This window comes from Rana temporaria, chromosome 6 (genome assembly GCF_905171775.1).
Source record: "Rana temporaria chromosome 6, aRanTem1.1, whole genome shotgun sequence".
Lineage (NCBI taxonomy): Eukaryota > Metazoa > Chordata > Amphibia > Anura > Ranidae > Rana > Rana temporaria.
In genome coordinates, this window is record NC_053494.1 from 50,166,401 (window position 1) to 50,187,366 (window position 20,966).

At 44.1% G+C, this 20,966-nt stretch overlaps 1 long non-coding RNA gene across 1 annotated transcript; it reads right to left on the reverse strand.

The window, feature by feature from the left end:
• Window positions 1–19,726: 19,726 nt before the first annotated feature.
• LOC120942633 lies at window positions 19,727–20,614 on the reverse strand. The gene is made up of 2 exons (XR_005750207.1): window positions 20,032–20,614; window positions 19,727–19,931 (listed from the first exon to the last, which is right to left on the reverse strand). It is a non-coding gene; the product is annotated as an uncharacterized LOC120942633 (long non-coding RNA).
• Between the last annotated feature and the right edge of the window lie 352 nt (window positions 20,615–20,966).

Consider the following 20,966-nt stretch of genomic DNA (forward strand, 5'->3'; position numbering starts at 1 on the left):
TTCTGCGGCCGGCCAGGTCAACGTGCTCGGATAAGGGTCTGGTGTGGATTTTTAGGGGGACTCCACGCCATTTTTTTTCAATTTGGGGTGGAGTTCCCCTTAAAATCCACACCAGACCTGAAGGGTCTGGTATGGATATTTGGGGGGACCCCACGCCATTTTTTGGGTTTTTTTTTACGGCGGGGTTCCCCTTAATATCCATTCCAGACCTGAAGGGCCTGGTAATTTAATTTGGAGGGACCCCCTTTTTTTTTTTTTTTTTTTAATGAGCAATGACTCTATTCTTTATAGCCATGAGTACTTTAACCACTTGCCCACCGGGTTAATTCTGGCACTTCTCTCCTTCATGTGAAAATCACAATTTTTTGGCTAGAAGATTAATCAGAACCCCCAAACATTATATATTTTTTTTTAGCAGACATCCTAGGGAATAAAATGGCAGTCATTGCAATACTTTTTGTCACACCGTATTTGCGCAGCGGTCTTACAAAATAAAAATCACTTTTTTGAATTAAAAAATAAGACAACAATACATTTTGCCCAATTTTTTTATATATTGTGAAAGATAATGTTACGCCGAGTAAAATGATACCCAACATGTCACGCTTAAAAATTGCGCCCGCTCGTGGCATGGCGTCAAACTTTTACCCTTTAAAAATCTCGATAGGCGACGTTTAAAAAATTCTACAGGTTGCATTTTTTGAGTTGCAGAGTAGGTCTAGGGCTAGAATTATTGCTCTCACTCTAACGATCGCGGCGATACCTCACTTGTGTGGTTTGAATACCGTTTTCATATGCGGGCGCTACTCGCGTATGCGTTTGCTTCTGTGCGCGAGCTCGTCGGGACGGGGCGCTTTAAAAAAATTTTTTTGGGTTTTCTTATTTATTTTTATTTAGTTTTATAATTTTTTACACTGAAATAAAAAAATAAAAAAAAAATGATCAGTTTTCTTCCTATTACAAGGAACGGAGAAGATAGAAGAAGACGTCGGGCAAGATGTGGACGAGAAGACCCGAGAAAGAAGCAGCGGAAGAAACCCGAAGGAAAGAAGAAAAGAAGATTTTATTAAAAGATTTGTCAAAAACCGGCTACTGTCATTTTTAACACTTTGACATTTTTTTTGGGGTGAAATGGTAGAGGTACAATGTACCCCATTACCATTTCACATAGGGGGGGGCCAGGATCTGGGGGTCCCCTTTGTTAAAGGGGTCTTCCAGATTCTGATAAGCCTCCCGCCCGCATACCCCCACAACCACCGGGCAAGGGTTGTGGGGATGAGACCCTTGTCCCCATCAACATGGGGACATCCTCCCCATGTTGAGGGCATGTGGCCTGGTGCGGTTCAGGAGAGGGGGGGGGGCCGCACTCTGTCCCCCCCTCTTTTCTGCGGCCGGCCAGGTCAACGTGCTCGGATAAGGGTCTGGTGTGGATTTTTAGGGGGACTCCACGCCATTTTTTTTCAATTTGGGGTGGAGTTCCCCTTAAAATCCACACCAGACCTGAAGGGTCTGGTATGGATATTTGGGGGGACCCCACGCCATTTTTTGGGGGTTTTTTTACGGCGGGGTTCCCCTTAATATCCATTCCAGACCTGAAGGGCCTGGTAATTTAATTTGGAGGGACCCCCTTTTTTTTTTTTTTTTTTTAATGAGCAATGACTCTATTCTTTATAGCCATGAGTACTTTAACCACTTGCCCACCGGGTTAATTCTGGCACTTCTCTCCTTCATGTGAAAATCACAATTTTTTGGCTAGAAGATTAATCAGAACCCCCAAACATTATATATTTTTTTTTAGCAGACATCCTAGGGAATAAAATGGCAGTCATTGCAATACTTTTTGTCACACCGTATTTGCGCAGCGGTCTTACAAAATAAAAATCACTTTTTTGAATTAAAAAATAAGACAACAATACATTTTGCCCAATTTTTTTATATATTGTGAAAGATAATGTTACGCCGAGTAAAATGATACCCAACATGTCACGCTTAAAAATTGCGCCCGCTCGTGGCATGGCGTCAAACTTTTACCCTTTAAAAATCTTGATAGGCGACGTTTAAAAAATTCTACAGGTTGCATTTTTTGAGTTGCAGAGTAGGTCTAGGGCTAGAATTATTGCTCTCACTCTAACGATCGCGGCGATACCTCACTTGTGTGGTTTGAATACCGTTTTCATATGCGGGCGCTACTCGCGTATGCGTTTGCTTCTGTGCGCGAGCTCGTCGGGACGGGGCGCTTTAAAAAATTTTTTTTGGGTTTTCTTATTTATTTTTATTTAGTTTTATAATTTTTTACACTGAAATAAAAAAATAAAAAAAAAATGATCAGTTTTCTTCCTATTACAAGGAATGTAAACATCCCTTGTAATAGGACTAGTGTGTGACAGGTCCTCTTTATGGAGAGAGGCGGGGTCAATAAGGCTGGAAAGCATGGTATTGAAAAAATAAATAAAAGATCTCATGCTTTCAGCTGCAATCATGTTCGTTCACCACAGTGGTGTAGTGTATAGCACTTTGACCTAGCAGCAAAAGAGTCGTTGGTTCGAATCCCGCCCGTGACAGCATCTGCATGGAGTTTGCATGTTCTCCCTGTGCCTGCGTGGGTTTCCTCCCACAATATAAAAACACGCTGTAAATCGGTTCCGGTCTAAATAAGCCCTAATATGCAGTAGTATATTTAGGTTTGGTTCTGCCCTAGGCCTGACTACATATCTGCACCTCCTAATAGAAAAATGACCCACCCCTTCCTGTCAAGGTCACACCCTGTTTTTGTATAACCCCGCCCAGTAATTTTCAGGGGACCCACACACTAGTTCTGGGGGGGCACTGGATTCCCTTAACCACTTCCATACCAGGCACTTACGCACCTTCCCGCCCAAGCCAATTTTCAGCTTTCAACACTGTCGCACTTTGAATGGCAATTGCGCGGTCATACAACACTGTACCCAAACAAAATTGGCGTCCTTTTTTCCCCACAAATAGAGCTTTCTTTTGTTGTTATTTGATCACCTCTGCGTTTTTTTTTTTTGCGCAACAACTAAAAAAAGACTGCAAATTTTGAAACAAAAAAACGTTTTTATTTTTTTAGGTTAATTTTTTTGTAAATAAGTTTTTCTCTTTCAATTACGGGCACTGATATGGCGGCACTGATGGGCACCGATGAGATGGCACTGATGGACATCGATGAGGTAGTACTGACGGGCACAGATGAGGTGGCATTGATTGGCGGCGCTGCTATGCGGCACTGATGGGCACTCATAGGCGGCACTGATGGGCACTCATGGGCGGCACAGATGGGCGGCACTTATGGGTGGCACTGATGGATACTTATGGGTGGCACAGGTGGGCACTGATAGGTGGGCACTGTGCATGGATGGGCACTGTGGGGTGGCACTGATGGACACTGTGGGGTGGCACTGATTTTCCCAGGCAGTGCCCATTTGTGGGCACTGATTGGCATCTTTTTTCTTATTTTTTAATGCTTTTTGTTTTTTTGTTCTATATTTTTTTTGTTTTTGCACACCCTGGTGGTCCAGGGTGGGCATCCCTGGTGGTCCAGTGTGGTGATCCGAGGGGGGGCTGCGCTGATAAACAATCAGCGCGAACGCCCCCTGTCAGGAGAGCCGCCGATCGGCTCTCCTATACTCGCGTCTGTCAGACGCGAGTGAGGAAGAGCCATCGATGGCTCTTCCTGTTTACATCGTGATCAGCCGTGATTGGACACGGCTGATCACGTGGTAAAGAGTCTCCGTCTCCGTGAGAGACTCTTTACCGAGTTCGGAGATGCAGGGTGTCAGACTGACACCCCGCATCATCGATCGCCGCGCTGCGTGCCCCCACAGGCGCGTGCGGCATGAAATCCTGCAGGACGTCCTGTCAGGATTGTGTAACCACTTCCCGGACGTAAATCGGCCATAGGCTGGGCGGGAAGTGGTTAATTTGCATAGTTTTTCTCTCACTTCCTGTTTGGCTATGGGGCAGGAAGTGAAGGCAAATCTCCCCAATTGGACACAGATAATACAAAATAAACTGACAGGGCCTATAACCCTCCCTCACTCTATCCAAAATTAAAGAAAATAAAACTTGTTGATTATAGTTCTTGTCAGGGGCGGACTGACCATTGAGTCACTCGGGCACTGCCCGAGGGCCCCATGCCACTAGGGGGCCCCATCCGGGTTGCCAGGCTCAGTAAAACCAGGGACAGTATGTAAAAATCTGTGTTTTTTTTAGATCTGTCCCTGATATGTCCGAAAATGACATGCTTTTAATGTGAATATCCCAAGATTTTAGCTGCCCGCCTCTGCACTACCTCCTGGCGTGGTGGTCATCTGTAAGCCAGAGGGGCCCCATAATCTTCTATTGCCCAGGGGCCCCATGAGTTGTCAGTCCGCCCCTGGTTCTAGTTTAAGCACAAATTTCATAGAGTTTTATTGAGAGCCCTAAGAAAATATAACCATGCCAATAGGCCAGGATAGAGCGTTGCTAATATGTAGGAATGTGTGTGTTAGAGCACCCCACCCAATGTTAACTAAAAAATTATTAATTTGCAAATAAGTATTATCTGCTCATTTTTTTGGGGATGTCTGCACCCCTGATAGTGACAACATTTGTGAGGTGTCTTCACCCTTTCTAATTCATTCACTTCCTGTTACATAGCCAAACAGGAAGTGAGGGTAAAATCTTACTAATATCTTTTCTTGGGGACACAGAGATCAATCTAAATAGTTTCCCATTATGTAAATTGCACTCTAGCATTTTGCTGTGTACACCCCAAATTATTAGGGATCTTGGACTTTGGGGTCCATTTACTAAAGGCAAATCCACTTTGCACTACAAGTGCAAAGCAAGGAAGAAAGAAAACAAAACAACTTTGCTTCTACAGGATTGGATGTTAAAACCATCAGTGCTTCCTCTCTGATTTTCAGCAACTATGCTTGTACTGCAAAGTGGCTTTGCCTTTACTAAACCCCAAACTAAATAATCATTTGGGGCAGGGATCCTCAAACTACGGCCCTCCAGCTGTTTTAGAACTACACATCCCATGAGGCCTTGTAATGCACTGACATTCACAGACATGACTAGGCATGATGGGAATTGTAGTTCCTGAACAACTGGAGGGCCGTAGTTTGAAGACCCATGATTTGGGGTGTACACAGCAGTGCTGGAGTGCAATTTGCTTAATGGGGACACTAGTTAGATTGACCTGTGTCCCCAAGAAATGACACTGGTAGGGTTTTAACCTCACTTCCTGTTCAGCTGTGTGACAGGAAGTGAAGCCAATTTTAAGAAAAGGGACACAAAGCTCAACACAAAAATAAAAAAACACAAAGCAGGGGTTCTAACACTCACTTGGCTTCCCTCAAACACCCACAATTTGAATAGGATTGCCTTGCGCTAGATTTAAGCACAGTGCTGTAAATCAGCACGTCAAGCCTGTCCACCAATAGCAAACCCCCCCCCCACAGGCCATGTTTGCAGGTTTTCCTTCATCTTGCACATGTGCTTTAAAATACAGTCTGGACAGCAATTCTTGATAAGAGAAATCCACAAAACATGTCCTGTCGGGGGTACTTGAGGGCTGAGGACCACTGCAGAAAAAATAAAATACTTACCAGTTTTTGTCTTTAAAGTCATGGGGAATAAACATGGCAAACATTTCATGATTACACACCAGGAAAAAAGCTTAGACACACATAATTTGTTAGGCCCAAACCGATTTCAGCTGCAGCTGTCAACATATGTAGCATGAAAAAGTAACAAAAGACAAACTTAACAATTTTAAAGTAATTTTTATTGGTCAACAAAACAAGGAAAGCGAAAAAAGACAAACAAACAAACACAAACAAAAATACATTTCAAAATTCTAAATAACCATAGCTTCACACATTTTTCATAAAATAAGGCCACATAGACAAATACATCAAAGTGAACATCATTTAAAAATAAACCAAAACCATTGGCAAAATAAAACAAAACCCATGCAACAAACCACATTTGTGTTTAGCAACAGCATTTCTGCCAGCCTGCCCCTTCTGAGGGCAGCTGAGGACTGATCGATCCAAGCTTTTTATAACAGTGCTAGTAATGAAGCAATTGAAATCACATGAACAAATTGCAGTCTCTAGTTTGGGTGAGCTTGTAATTGGGCACACCTGCAATTAACCCAAACCACGCTCTATGAGCATCCAAGGAGTGTTTTTCACCTTTTAAAAAGAAAGGATATTTTTTTTCTAAGTGTTTGAGCATGCTCAGTTCATCACACATGTAGGAACCAAGCTGCAATGGAATGAGAGCTTTTTTTATTTTTGTTTCCCCTGATCTGATGCTTTCCAGCCTGAAGGGGAGGTGTTAAAGACAGAAGTAAACACGCACATTTAATAATCTATTTGTGGGAAAAAAAAGGTTGCCAATTTTGTTTGGGAGCCACGTCGCACGACTGCGCAATTGTCAGTTAAAGTGACGCCGTGCCGAATCACAAAAACTTGCCCGGTCATTGACCAGAAATATGGTCCGGGCTCAAGTGGTTAAAAATTAACAAAACACAAAAGTGAGCCCAATTTTTGGGGATAATGTGAAAGAGGATGTTACACTGAGTAAATAGATACCTTACATGTCACGCTTTACTATTGGAAACACTCCTGCAATGGGGCCAAAATGAATTCCGTGAATATCCCCATAGGCGACCTTTTATTTTTTTTTTCCAGGTTACCAGTTTATAGTTACAAAGAAGGTCTAGTGGTAAAAGTATTGCTCTCGCTCTAACGCACGCGTCAATACCTCACACGTGTGGTTTGAACGATGTTTATATATGTGGGCGGGACTTGCGTAAGTCCCGCCCACATATGTAAAAATTATTTTTACTTTTTGCTATAATAAATATCCCCAAAAATATATATTGTAAAAAATAAAAAAACCCTCAGTTTAGGCCGATACGTATTCTACATCTTTTTGGTTCCAAAAAATCGCAAATAGCGTTTAGTGTTTGGTTTTGGCAAAAGTTATAGCGTCTACAAAATATTTTTTTGTTTGTTTTAACTAGTTATTGGGGCGATCAGCGATTTTTATCAGTACTGCGACATTATGGCGGACACATCGAACACTTTTTTGGAACCATTGGCATTTTTCTATCGATCAGTGCTGTAAAAATGCATTGCTTACTGTAAAAATGCCACTGGCAGGGAAGGGGTTAACACTAGGTGCGAGGGAGGGGTTAAATATGTTCCCTGGGTGTGTTCTAACTGTAGGGGGGGGGGACTGACATGTGTAAATGACAGATCGCTGTTCATGAAGGGGAACTCCAGACCCCCCCCAAAAAAAAAATAAGGTGGGTTCCCTCCAGGTGCATACCAGGCTCTTAGGCTTGGTCTGGAACATAAGGGGTTAAACCCGCGCAAAAAAAAAATAGCGTGGGGTCCCCCCCAAGATCCAAACCAAGCCCTTATCCCAGGCACGCAGTCTGGTCAGACAGGAATGGGGGTGGGGACGAGCGAGCGCCCCCCTCCCTCCTGAGCCATACCAGACCACATGCCCTCAACATGGGGGAGTGTGTGCTGTGGGGGAGGGGGGCACTGCCCCCCCACCCCAAAGCACTCTTGTCCCCATGTCGATAGGGACAAGAGCCTCTTCCCGACAACCCTGGCCGTTGGTTGTCGGGGTATGCGGGCGGAGGGCTTATCAGAATCTGAGAGGCCCCTTTAATAAAGGGGTCCCCAGATTCCGGCCCCCCACCCTATGTGAATGAGTATGGGGTACATTGTACCCCTACCCATTCACCTGGGGAAAAAAAATGGAAAAAAATAATACACCACACATGAATAAATTAATTTATTAGTCAGCCGGTGGTCTTCTGCCGGGGCCCCCCACCACCACCCCATTAGGCCCCGGGCTTCGCCATCTTCTGCCGGAACCCCCTTCACCAGTGAGGCTCCTGCCTTTGGGGGAGGGTCCCGGGCTACTACGATGGTTTCTGCGGGGGGGTGCACTTGCACCCCACCCCCGTCTTCAGCGACGTAATTCACCGGGACCCCCTTCACCAAGGAGGCTCCTGCCTTTGGGGGAGGGTCCCGGGCTTCCACGACGGTTTCTGCGGGGGGGGTGCACTGGCACCCCACCCCCGTCTTCAGCGACGTAATTCACCGGGACCCCCTTCACCAGGGAGGCTCCTGCCTTTGGGGGACGGTCCCGGGCTTTCACGACGGTTTCTGCGGGGGGGGTGCACTGGCACCCCACCCCCGTCTTCAGCGACGTAATTCACCGGGACCCCCTTCACCAGGGAGGCTCCTGCCTTTGGGGGAGGGTCCCGGGCTTCCACGACTGTTTCTGCGGGGGGGGTTCACTGGCACCCCACCCCCGTCTTCAGCGACGTAATTCACCGGGACCCCCTTCACCAGGGAGGCTCCTGCCTTTGGGGGAGGGTCCCGGGCTTGTACGGTGTCTTCCGCCGGAGGGCGCCACTCTCCGGGCTTCTGCGATGCCTTCCGCTTCTGCCTGTCTCCTCCGCGGAGCACAGGGCTTGTCTCCGCTGTCTTCTCCCTTCTCTTCCATTCGATGTTGACACGACGAGGTCCGGCGCTGGAATGCCGTCTGAGCAGTGGGCATGGACTTATATAGGGCAATGCCACCATGTGACCTCAACCCATGTGACATCACATTCCCATCATGCCCAGGGAATGTGATGTCACATGGGTTGAGGTCACATGGTGGCATTACCCTATATAAGTCCATGCCCGCCGCTGACACGGCATGTCAGCGCGGAACCTCGTCGTGTCAACATCCAATGGAAGAGAAGCAAGAAGACAGCGGAGGCAAGCCCTGTGCTCCCGGAGGAGACAGGCAGAAGAAGGAAGAGAGAAGAAAGAAGACGGAAGAAAGCCCTGGCTCCGCGGGGGAGCCAGGCAGAAGAGGGAGCAGAGAAAAGACCGGGGAGTTGGCGCACCCCCGGCAGAAGACCAGGAAGACCGGAACCCTGGCGGAAGGCACCGGAAAGACCGGGGGATAGGCGCCATCCCCCGGCAGAAGACCCCGAAGTCCGGATGCCCCTCCCTAATGAAAAAGAGCTTAAATGGGGTGGGGGCATCCGGCGGAAGGCTCCGGAGAGGACCGAGGGATGGCGCCCTCCCCCGGCAGAAATCACCGAAGCCCAGGGTCCCGGCGGAAGATCGGGAGAGAAGAAACCCCCCCTTCTAAGAGAGCTAAAGAAGAAAGGGGGGGCTCCGGAGCAGATTAATAAAATATTTTATTCTGTGTGGTGTTTTATTTTACTTTACATTTCCCCCAGGTGAATGGGTAGAGGTACGATGTACCCCATACTCATTCACATAGGGTGGGGGGCCGGCATCTGGGGGCCCCCTTATTAAAGGGAGCTCGCAGATTCCGATTAGCCCCGCCCGCATACCCCGACAACCAATGGCAAGGGTTGTCGGGAAGAGGCTCTTGTCCCTATCGACATGGGGGCAAGAGTGCTGTGGGGTGGGGGGGCAGTGCCCCCCTCCCCCACAGCACACACTCCCCCATGTTGAGGGCATGCGGTCTGGTACGGCTCAGGAGGGGGGGGCGCTCGCTCGTCCCCACCCCCATTCCTGTCCGGGCCAGACTGCATGCTTGGGATGAGGGCTTGGTTTGGATCTGGGGGGGACCCCCGCGCCGAATCGGCGCGGGTTTAACCCCTCACGTTCCGGACCAAGCCTAAGAGCCTAATGTAGCCCTGGAGGGGGACCCGCTCCCATTTCAAGTTTGAAATTTGGCGCGGAGTTCCCCTTCAGGGCTGAAAACAGCTCGGAGATTCCCGTGCGTCGCGTCACGCAGCGCAATCACGGGTACGCCGCTTGGTATTTACCAAGATTTTCACGGCGTACTGACAAGGCGCACGGGAATCCCTGACTTTTCTCTCTGCGCATGCCCAGTATGTAAATGAACCTCCCGAGGTTCAGGCGCACTGTGCAAGCGTACGGGGATCTGTTTTCAAAAAACACTTTCCCTTTCAATTCGGCCCGCCAAACACTTCAAAACACATGTCACTTCACTTCCCCTGCATCCCCCCACCTCCCCCCCTAATAAACTCCCGCCCGAACCCCCGCAATTTACAGTTTAATTTGCCGTGCGCCAGGTCTGTACTGGTGCACAATGCACCCTCTCCTGGGCGCACGGAGCACATTAGTAACTAGGGAAATACACTGCACTAGCAGCGTATTTCTTTAGTAAATCACCAAACGGCTGCTACTCCTGCTTTTACTCCATGAGTCATGGAGTAAAGGCTTGGTAAATCAGCCCCTAAGTGTTGATAATATGGTGGGAATATGGACGAGGTCTGGCATGAGTGGATTTTAGACTTTTGCAGTTCCTTTCGTTTCGAATTAATATTCGGACAAATTTTTCATTTTTCTGAGTTTTGGATACATCCTAATACCTGAATTACAATATAAACACATCTTACCGCATGCTCCGAATAACGAAACAAAATACGTCCAAATTTCGGAAATTTGCCCTGAAATTCGCATCAAAGACAAAAACTGTGTGTGTTATTACCATTTCAAAACAATGCTGTTTTAGTTAAGCAAATGGTGATTTAAAGAGTCTATGTAATCATTTGATACAGATTATTATTTTGTTTGTTCACTTTTCCACATTAGAATCGAAAAAAATAAATCTAAAGTTTTTGATTAAACCGATTTAAAAAAAAAAAGGTAAATTCTAAGAAAATTCTAAACATTCCAAATATGAATTCTGAATGTGAATTCCAAAAATGAATATTAATCTGCAAATTCTGAAATTCTGAAACTTTAAGGTTTTCCTTTTTTCGAAAATTGGGTAGGATAGATGAAGACATATTTCAGTCTGTTTACATACAGTATGTTCTCTCTAAACATTTCTTTTTCATGCATATCTATAAAGGATAACATTTTATTATGAAATTCCAGGTGGATAGTCATTGCTTTATTTCTCATCCACTCTTTGAACCAACAGAGAGAAATTAATGCTCAAGTTGTAATAAAATATGCATTTTTAATACTCTATTTTAATGTGAAGATACATTACATTTGCATTCATACAAAAAGCAATATGAGTGTTTTTTAATTGTAATTTATAAACAGATGGATTATTAAGTATTTGTCTGGAATTCATTAAGCAGTCATTCTGCTCATTACACACTACACAGGGATGATTCAATGTCACCAATTTACATCCTATTGAGATAGATGCTGGGAAGCAAGCTGAAATAAACTATGTGGATATGCTTGACGATACTGATCTGGCTTGAACAGTTTCCATTTAACTGAGGATGATAAAGAAGAAAAAATGCATTTCAAAGAAGTTGAAGTGTCAGTTCATAAAAAAAAAGTTTAGTTCTTGGGAGAGTTAAACCATCTGACAGCTTTGTATGGTATTTGCGCACCCTCTGATGCCTTTTTTTTTGGGGGGGGGGGGGGGGGGTCTGTTATCTTAGGGGGGGGGTGGTCCACCATTATTTTATTTTTATTCAATGATATGCAGAGTGCAGAAAGAGTTGCTACAATATGTAAAGGTGAGCAGAAACACCACAAACTCCCACATGGACAGGGGCAGAATTGAAAATTAAGGCCCAATTTTAGATTGGGCATTTATATTATGAAAAGCGGATCCCCAGTAGTGGCTTGAAACAAAAAACTCAATCAATGTCCAGTGCTCTACCCCACAAACATTTGCCCTTTTGGATTAAGTGACACCCCGTATCACAGAATACACTTCCTGTGAACCCAGAGGAACCTTCTTGTTCTGAGCTCGCAGGAAGTGTATTCACAGTGGGCTCACAGGAGAATGCTGCAAAAACATCACTCCCCTTAGCATTTAATATCCACCTACTGCCCTAGAGAAAAGAGGGCAAAGAGGGCCTGTCATGTCACCAGACTGAGGACACCTGGGAAAAAGGCATTTATGGTATACCTATTTTTATAGGATGTTGTAAGAGGCCAAGGGGGAGGGAGGTTGGCAGGGGTGAGGGACCAAATCCTGGAATTGGAGTTTACGGCAGGGAGCTCTCACTGTCGTAGTACCCAAGACATATAAGACTTCATATGTTTACTCATCACTTCATGCTCCTACAAAAACTGAAAAATTACTCTTGAGTGGATTTTCTCTTTAAATAATTAATAGAATGTAACAAAGTGCTTAGGTCTAAAAAAAAGAACTGCATGCTCTCAATATGGACAAACCATGAGTCCTTAGCCAGGTAAGCATATTGTTTCATGTTTGAGTTCATGGCCAGAGGGTAAATAATAGCAATTCGGGAAAAGAGTCTATTTCTAATTCACTGGGTTATACAGTTTTCTGTTCCTGTATACAGATAGGCCATTTATGTTTTTATAGGCCAGTATGATCACACACATTCACTCATATTATTATTATTATTATTATTATTATTATTATTATTATTATTAAACGGGATTTATCTAGCGCCAAAAGTTTGCGCAGCGCTTTACATCAAGGAAGACAGTACAGTCACAATACAAATCAATACAGGAGGGATCAGAGGGCCCTATTAGAGTAGAATACTTCTGACCCTGTATTTGTACTTATACATCAATGTGAGAGAAGCTTTCACACCTCTTCATCGTCTATAGTGCTTCCTGTGATCCTTACTTTACTACAGTACAGCCTGTGCCCTCTAGATTTTCATTTTCCAATGGTCTTGGTGACCATTGTCACAAAAGGTTAGCAGAAATTCAAAATGTTATGGTTGTTATTAGTAGAGAACGATGCTAATTCTGAACACACCCTATTAGGTTGGGATTTATCTTCACTATTGAGAGATTTAGACTGCATTCACGCCTGAGCTTTTCGGCGCATAAAATGCTCATAAAACGACTGAAAAAACACATGAAAACCGCCCAACAAGCAAAATCCCATTCATTTAAATGACAACCGTTCACATTTGAGCGTTTTGTCACCTGAAGCAAAACTCCTGAAAAACGCTCAAAAAAGAACATCAGCTTCTTTGGGGCAGATTACAGACATTTTTATGCCTTTTACATTGGTGACTTGAACAAAATTGTGGCAAAATCACGGCAAAACGAGACAAAAACGCAGTAAAAATGCCTTACACTTGCATTCTGTCATAGAAAATCAAGCTAAATCTTTTGCCACATGCTTGGCAAAGATAGTAATCAAAATCAGATAGCGGTACTAATTTGCCCTTACCAATTAAACTGGCTTGAGTTCTGTTTTAATAAAAACTTTCTGCTACTTTACTTAACCTCTGCTCCTTAGATAGCTTTATAATGTTTTTGATTGCATATTTCCAGAATTCTGTTTGAAGTAGATAGATCTTTGTATTATACCCTGAGTGTAAAGTCCCGTACACATGATCGGAATTTCCGATGGAAAAAGTAAGACTGACTTTTTCCATTGGAAATTCCGACCGTGTGTATGCCCATCTGAGTTTTTCCATCAGATATTTTGAGAAATTCCGTCGGAGTTTAGATATTCTCTTTTACTCCAAAGGAATTCCGTTGGAATTCCGAAGTGAGTTTGGCCGGGCAAAAGCCTGATTGTGTGTACGGGGCTTTAGAATGTAAAATTATATCTTGGATTTAAATAATTTGCTTCTAAACCTCCAAATGTAAAATAAATATATTCTCATGAAGGTGATGCATAAGAGTATGCAGATTTTTAACAAAGCTCATTCTAAGAGTCACCTGGTTATCTACAGATGTGTCTAGGTGCAAAATTTGCAAAATTGAAGACTGAATGGGTAGGCATTGCTATCTGTATGGAATTTAAAGCATATTTAACCTCAAAAATAGCAATTTATATATATATATATAACTGTGAATTTAATAATGCTAAAAGTGAAACAATAAAAGTGTAATATTACTTTAAATTTCCTACCTAGGGGGGGGTATAAAGTCAGCATGTGAAAAAGTTATTGTCCTAAAAAGTGTTTGGGGACCTGGGTCCTGTCCCAGGAAACATGTATCAATGCAAAAAAAGTTTAAAAAACTGTCATTTTTTCAGGAGCAGTGAATTTAATAATGCTAAAAGTGAAACAATAAAAGTGTAATATTACTTTAAATTTCGTACCTAGGGGGGGTGTAAAGTCAGCATGTGAAAAAGCGCATGTTTCCCGTGCATAGAACTGTCCCTGCACAAAGTGTCATTTCTGAAAGAAAAAAAGGCATTTAAAACCGGCTTTGCGGCTCCAATGAATTGTCGGCTCTGGCAATTCAGAGATGATTCATTCATAAAAAATAAAAATAAAAAAGCTGGGGGTCCCCCCAAATTCCATTAACAGGCCCTTCAGGTCTGATATGGATATTAAGGGGAACCCCGCCGTCAATTAAAAAAAATGACGTGGGGTTCCCCCCAAATATCCATACCAGACCCTTCAGGTCTGGTGTGGATTTTAAGGGGAACTCCACCCCAAATTTAAAAAAAAATGGCGTGGAGTTCACCCAAAAATCCACACCAGACCCTTATCCGAGCAAGTTAACCTGGCCGGCCGCAGAAAAGAGGGGGGGACAGAGGGCGGCCCCCCCCTCTCCTGAACCGCACCAGGCCACATGCCCTCAACATGGGGAGGATATCCCCATGTTGATGGGGACAAGGGCCTCATCCCCACAACCCTTGCCCGGTGGTTGTTGAGGTCTGCGGGCGGGGGGCTTATCAGAATCTGGAAGACCCCTTTATTAATTAAAAAAAAAAATCCAGCGATGTGAATCCACTCTCGGCCTGGCCCGGCCCCCCGCTCCAACGTGATCTTCTATCAAGCAACGGATGATCTCTCCAGCGACGGGTGATCAGTGGCCCGGTCCAGCAATGAGAAGATCCATCCGTCCAGAGCGCAGCAGGCGAGCTCCTCTCTCCGCTAGTCTTTCCTGGTCTTTCCCAGTGACGTATGAGGGTGCGTCAGAGGGGGCGGGGTCACGTGACGGGTGGCCGCTTCCCCTATATAAGAAATGTCACAGCTCCAGCGTGTCATTCCGCTGGGCTGTGTCCAGCGGAGAGAGGAGTTTGCCTGCTGCACTCTGGACGGATGGATCTTCTCATCGCTGGACCGGACCGCTGATCACCCGTCGCTGGAGAGATCATCCGTCGCTGGATAGAAGACAACGTTGGAGCGGGGGTCGGGCCAAGAGTGGATTCACATCGCTGGATTTTTTTATTTTTATTAATAAAGGATTTTTTTTCTACGGAGACTGTGTGTTTTTTTTAACTATTTACACTTCCTTCGTGAAATGGTAGAGGTACAGTGTACCCCATTACCAATTCACATAGGGGGGGCCAGGATCTGGGGGTCCCCTTTGTTAAAAGGGTCTTCCAGATTCTGATAAGCCCCCCACCCGCAGACCCCCACAACCACCGGGCAAGGGTTGTGGAGATGAGGCCCTTGTCCCCATCAACATGGGGACATCCTCCCCATGTTGAGGGCATGTAGCCTGGTGCGGTTCAGGAGAGGGGGGCCGCACTCGGTCCCCCCCTCTTTTCTGCGGCCAGACAGGTTAACGTGCTCGGATAAGGGTCTGGTGTGGATTTTTGGGGGAACTCCACGCCATTTTTTTTTAAATTTGGGGTGGAGTTCCCCTTAAAATCCACACCAGACCTGAAGGGTCTGGTATGGATATTTGGGGGGAACCCCATGTCATTTTTTTTTAAATTGACGGCGGGGTTCCCCTTAATATTCATATCAGACCTGAAGGGCCTGTTAATGGAATTTGGGGGGACCCCCAGCTTTTTTTTTATTTTTTATGAATGAATCATCTCTGTAATTGCCAGAGCCGACAATTCATTAGAGCCGCAAAGCCAGTTTTAAATGGCTTTTTTTCTTTCAGAAATGACACTTTGTGCAGGGACAGTTCTATGTACAGGAAACATGCGCTTTTTCACATGCTGACTTTACACCCCCCCTAGGTATGAAATTTAAAGTAATATTACACTTTTATTGTTTCACTTTTAGCATTATTAAATTCACTGCTCCTGAAAAAACGGCAGTTTTTAAAACTTTTTTTTGCATTGATACATGTTTCCTGGGACAGGACCCAGGACCCCAAACACTTTTTAGGACAATAACTTGCATATTAGCCTTTAAAATTAACACTTTAGATTTCAAATGTTCGAGTCCCATAGATTTTAACAGGGTTCTAAAGTTCACACGAACATTTGGTGTGTTCGCAAGTTCTGATGCGAAACGAACAGGGGGGTCCAGTGACGGCGCCCGCGATCCTCGCGCATGTGCAGTAGGGAATTGGGCACTTCCTGATTCCCTCACCGAGGATGGCAGCGGAAGCAGCCGAGAACCGAGCGATTGCTCAGCCGAGTCTGCTGACATCGCGAGCGCGCTGGACAGGTAAGTGTCCATTTTTTAAAAGTCAGCAGCTGCAGTATTTGTAGCTGCTGGCTTTTTAAAAAAAAAAAACGGGTGGACCTCCGCTTTAGGATACAAGTTCACTGCTCAGTTACAAGTTTACTAACATTTTTACAAGATCAGCAGATATTTTTAAGTACTTGTAGTAAATGTTTTTAGACTAGAAAGAAAACAAATGCAGCCACCACACCCAAGGATGAATAACCTGTAATATATGATATATTTGTTCCTGGTATTAGATATTCTTTACTTTCAATAGATTTTTATTTTCCAAAACAGAAAATAGACATACCATAATATCAGTATGACAAAAGGCAAGACATTCAACATCATAAATGGGTGGGATGTAAAACAAGGTATCAGCAACAAGGCCCCATCAGTTTTTCAGGGCGCCAATGTGGGCTTAATGAGAGAAACTTAAGTCATTACCCCTGGCTAGTCGGTAATAAAGTAGTTGAGATGCGGGCTAAGGGAGCAATTGGTCGGGGGGGTCATACCCGACCCGGGCACCCCTAATGGGATCATTCTGTGCCCCAGCCAGGCCTCCCCCCGCCAACATCCACCTGCCCCTAAGTCTTCTAGAAGGCACATAGGTAGAGCTAAAGGTGGCTTCTGCGCGCCTCCAACTCGGTATTACGAATGCTACCAGGCCTTCAGTGGTGCCGATTAACTATAAATCTAACCAATTATGACATCTCCTCAAATCATACCAAACTAACATGGGTGATATATGAAGGGGGAAGAGAAAGTGAAAGGGGGGAAAATAAGAGAAGGAAAGGAAAAGGAGCATGTGCCTGACTTTAGCTTGAGGATTGAGGGTGATCGGGGTGAACCCCAGCTATGAGGGAGATTCCCTGGAAAGCAGCCCAAGGTTCCCACACTGTTTCAATTTTTTTTGTTTTGTCCGACAAGATACTGGCTAATTTTTCTTGGGCCATAATCCATGAAATCTTGCGTTGTACAGCTATAATGGATATCTTTGGCTGTTTCCATGCCCTAGCAATGGTGAGTTTTTCCCCAAGGAGTATAAAGTGGATCATCTTCTGTTTAGGCTTGGAGATATGTGGCATATGGGCATTTAGGAGGGTGACAGTTGCAGACCTGGGGACCGAGCATTCAGTGACCTTGTAAATGAGGTTAAAGATTCTCTTCCAGACTGGTCTGATTCTGGGACATTTCCACCAGACGTGCACCATCGAGCCCAATAGTTGGCATCCCCTAAAGAAACTTGGATCTGCTGATGGGCAGATGGCTGCAAGTCTGGTGGGAGTCATGTACCACATCATGAGTACTTTTAAATTTGCTTCCATCAGGGATATGTTTGGGATACCCTAGAATGATTTAAAGCATGCCGCTTGCCAGGTCCCACTTGTGTTGAAGGTCAGCCTTCCATGCTGTCATGTAGGTGGATTTATCTGTCAGGTGGGTGAGTGATGCATAGATTATTGAGATGCCTCCCCTTTGCCCCACGGTCTGCCCGCACCAGAGCTCATATTCCATGAATTTGGGTGGAAGAGGTTTCTCTATCCATATTTTGTGCAACAAGTGTGAGATCTGAGTCTGGGAGGTCCAAATTGTTAATACAGTGGCCTAGGGTGAGTGGGCCCCTGGCTGTGAAGTAGTGTCCTATGAGGTACAGATCTTTGTCCAGCCACCATCTGAAGGCTTTGATGTCCAAGCCAGGGGGAAAGTTCAGGTTATGAAATATGTGGGCTAGAGTTCGCCCTTTTGAAACTAGGGCTGGAAGGTTACAGATGCTGTCCCAAAGAGCATAAGAATGAGTGAGTGAAGGGGACCAAATTGGCGGTCTCTGTTTTTGGGGGCAGCAGAGTAGGTAGTCTAGAGTGAAGTGGGTGGGCAGCCTGCCTTTCTATTTGGACTCTAGTCTGGCTTTTCCAGTCTAGAGTATACTGTGGAGAATTGGGCCAGTCTGGCGGCTATGTAGTATTTATATAAATGTAGCAATCCAAGTCCTCCCTTTTCCTGTGGAGAAGGTATGTTTAGGAATTCTGTACCCTGAGTTGCCCTAGATAATATTGAGCAATTTACTTTGAAGAGACCTTAACTGGTCCTTTCTTATTGAAATGGGGAGGAAGCGGAATATGTAGAGAATTCTAGGTAGTAAGGTCATTTTAATTGAGTTTATTCTGCCTAGCCAGGAAAGTTCTATACTTATTATTTTTAATACAGCAAAATACTAATCCTTTCCTACTGTATTCCACACTCTGTTGCCACTCCAGCCTGCTTCAAAATCTCCTTTGTAAATTAAAACTTACACAGGGCTATGCAAACTCCACTAGCCACAGAGTAAGTGCTTGGGCCTTGGGAAAGACACTGAGCACTTTAATGTGGAATAGGGGGGACTGTTACATGTTCACATACCTCCCAACATTTTGAGATGGGAATGAGGGACACCTACTAGCAAATATATGTATATATATATATAGGCATAGGAAATGCCTCCTGCCACACCCCCTTAAAGGAGAATTAACCAAAAAAAGTTAATGAAATCCACAAGGGCTTTTTTTTTTTACCATTACTATTCCTTTATATTGGCTTTTAAAAATTACAAATGCAGCAATTTAGAAATTGGATGAAAGGTTTAGCACTGGAAACCACTTTGTGAAAGATAAAAAGTCCATTTTATATACAACTATATAGATCAGACCAAAATGAGGGACAAATGAGGGGGGGGGGAGAGGGACAGGGGGCCCTTGCTCCAAATCAGAAACAGTCCCTCAAAATCAGGGATAGTTGGGAGCTATGTGTTCTATATCTACTGGATGTACATATATTTTCACTAAACTCCAGCATTGGATTGCATAGCAAGGTATAAAGGCAAAGGTTTAGTACAGTATGCTTGAACTTGGTAAATGTGTCTTCTATTCACTTTAAAGTATAACTAAATGCAAAATGTTTTGCTTAGTTTTGGATAAAGTGAAGAGGGATTAGAACCCCTGTCAGCTTTAATTGCTGCCTGTGTTTCTGTTATGGAGTTTCACCCTCTCTATTTGTTATGTTTACCATTATCACTGAAAGTGAACTTCCCACATTTTGGGTTGTCCCCAGAAAAGTAATAGAGGGGAAATCTTTCAATGGGGACACTAGTTCTTTTGACCTAGGGTCCCCAAGAGATTCCCTCAATTAGCAAGGATTTCTTCTCACTGTTTTGGCTATGGGACAGGGAGTGAGGATAAATCTCCCCAATGGGACACAGATGGCAAAAATAAACCTTATTTGGGTTATAACACTCTCTTATGAACGGAAAAGGACACAAGGGGGTAGGGAAAGTGCTGCTCACCCCTAGAAATTAGTATATATGGAAAAGCTCCCCAGTGGGGTTTTTAGGCAGCAAAAAGCTATGAAGAATACAATAGAATACAAATCGTATAACAAAATAGAAAAATTATTTAATGGTAGAAAAAGTATAAAACAATAAGCTCTGGTATAGTTTACACTAAAAACATTTACACATAGAGTGTTGCACCAAAGTACATGACATGAATTAACATGAGTGGTTAATATGTAGATCAAGTAATTTCTGACGCGTTTCAACCCATATGAGGGTCTTCTTCGGAGGAAGTTGAGGTGCAAGCTGTAACAAAAAATAAATGTATAACAGTAAAACAGTCTTAGCACATAATAGTGGGTGCTATGAAACAAAATAAGTTTTGCATGTATAGTTACCCACTCACAGCGTGTAGGTTTCAGTTATGTCTAGACCAGAGTTTGAACTAAAATCCACAGGAGGACCTCTGGTTGAACATCTCCGCAAGGATGGCTAAAATCCCCAAACGGTCTCCCAGTGTGCCATATGTAACGGCCTGCAAGGGCCCACAGCAAAAAGTGGGAAGGATCCAACACACCAGCCAAATGAAAACCCGGGCCGGGTGGGGGGAGGGGGGATCCCAACAGAGCGACTGCCAAACAGCAACCTATTAAAGAGTATAAATAGAAATGGTTGATAATCGATATATTGTAGTTTGGATATATAATAATGAGCTTATAAAGTGCTAGTGACACTAGGCATGCACATAGGTCCCATTCTATCAATGTCAGACATGAAAGGGGAGTTGTAGATTGCATTACATGATCGTTGAATTAAATAAGTCTTCACTTATTTAATTCAACGTTGAGCTTTTCCATACATAATAACACTCTCTTATGCCCCCTACACATGATCGAAATTTTAGAGTCAGATGTGTAGCCCCATCAGAGTTTTTTCATCTGAAATTTTGATGAATTCCATCGGACTTTAGATATAGAACGATGTGATTTGGCGGGGCTAAAGCCTGATGGAAAAACAAGTATTTCCTATACAGTAAAACCTTGGTTTGAGAGTAACTTGGTTTGAGAGCGTTTTGCAAGACAAGCAAAATGTTTTAATAAATGTTGCCTTGATATACAAGCAATGTCTTGATATAAGATTAGTATCATGTCACAACTGAGTATAAAAAAGAAGAGAGGAGCCTCTAAGTGTAGCAATATGGTTACATTTAATATTTAGCCACATATTGCTACACTTAGAGGTGCCTCTCTTCTCTTTTATACCCTGTAAAAAAAATGCATTGATATACAAGTGCTTTGGATTACAAGCATGTTTCTGGAACAAATTATGCTCGCAAACAAA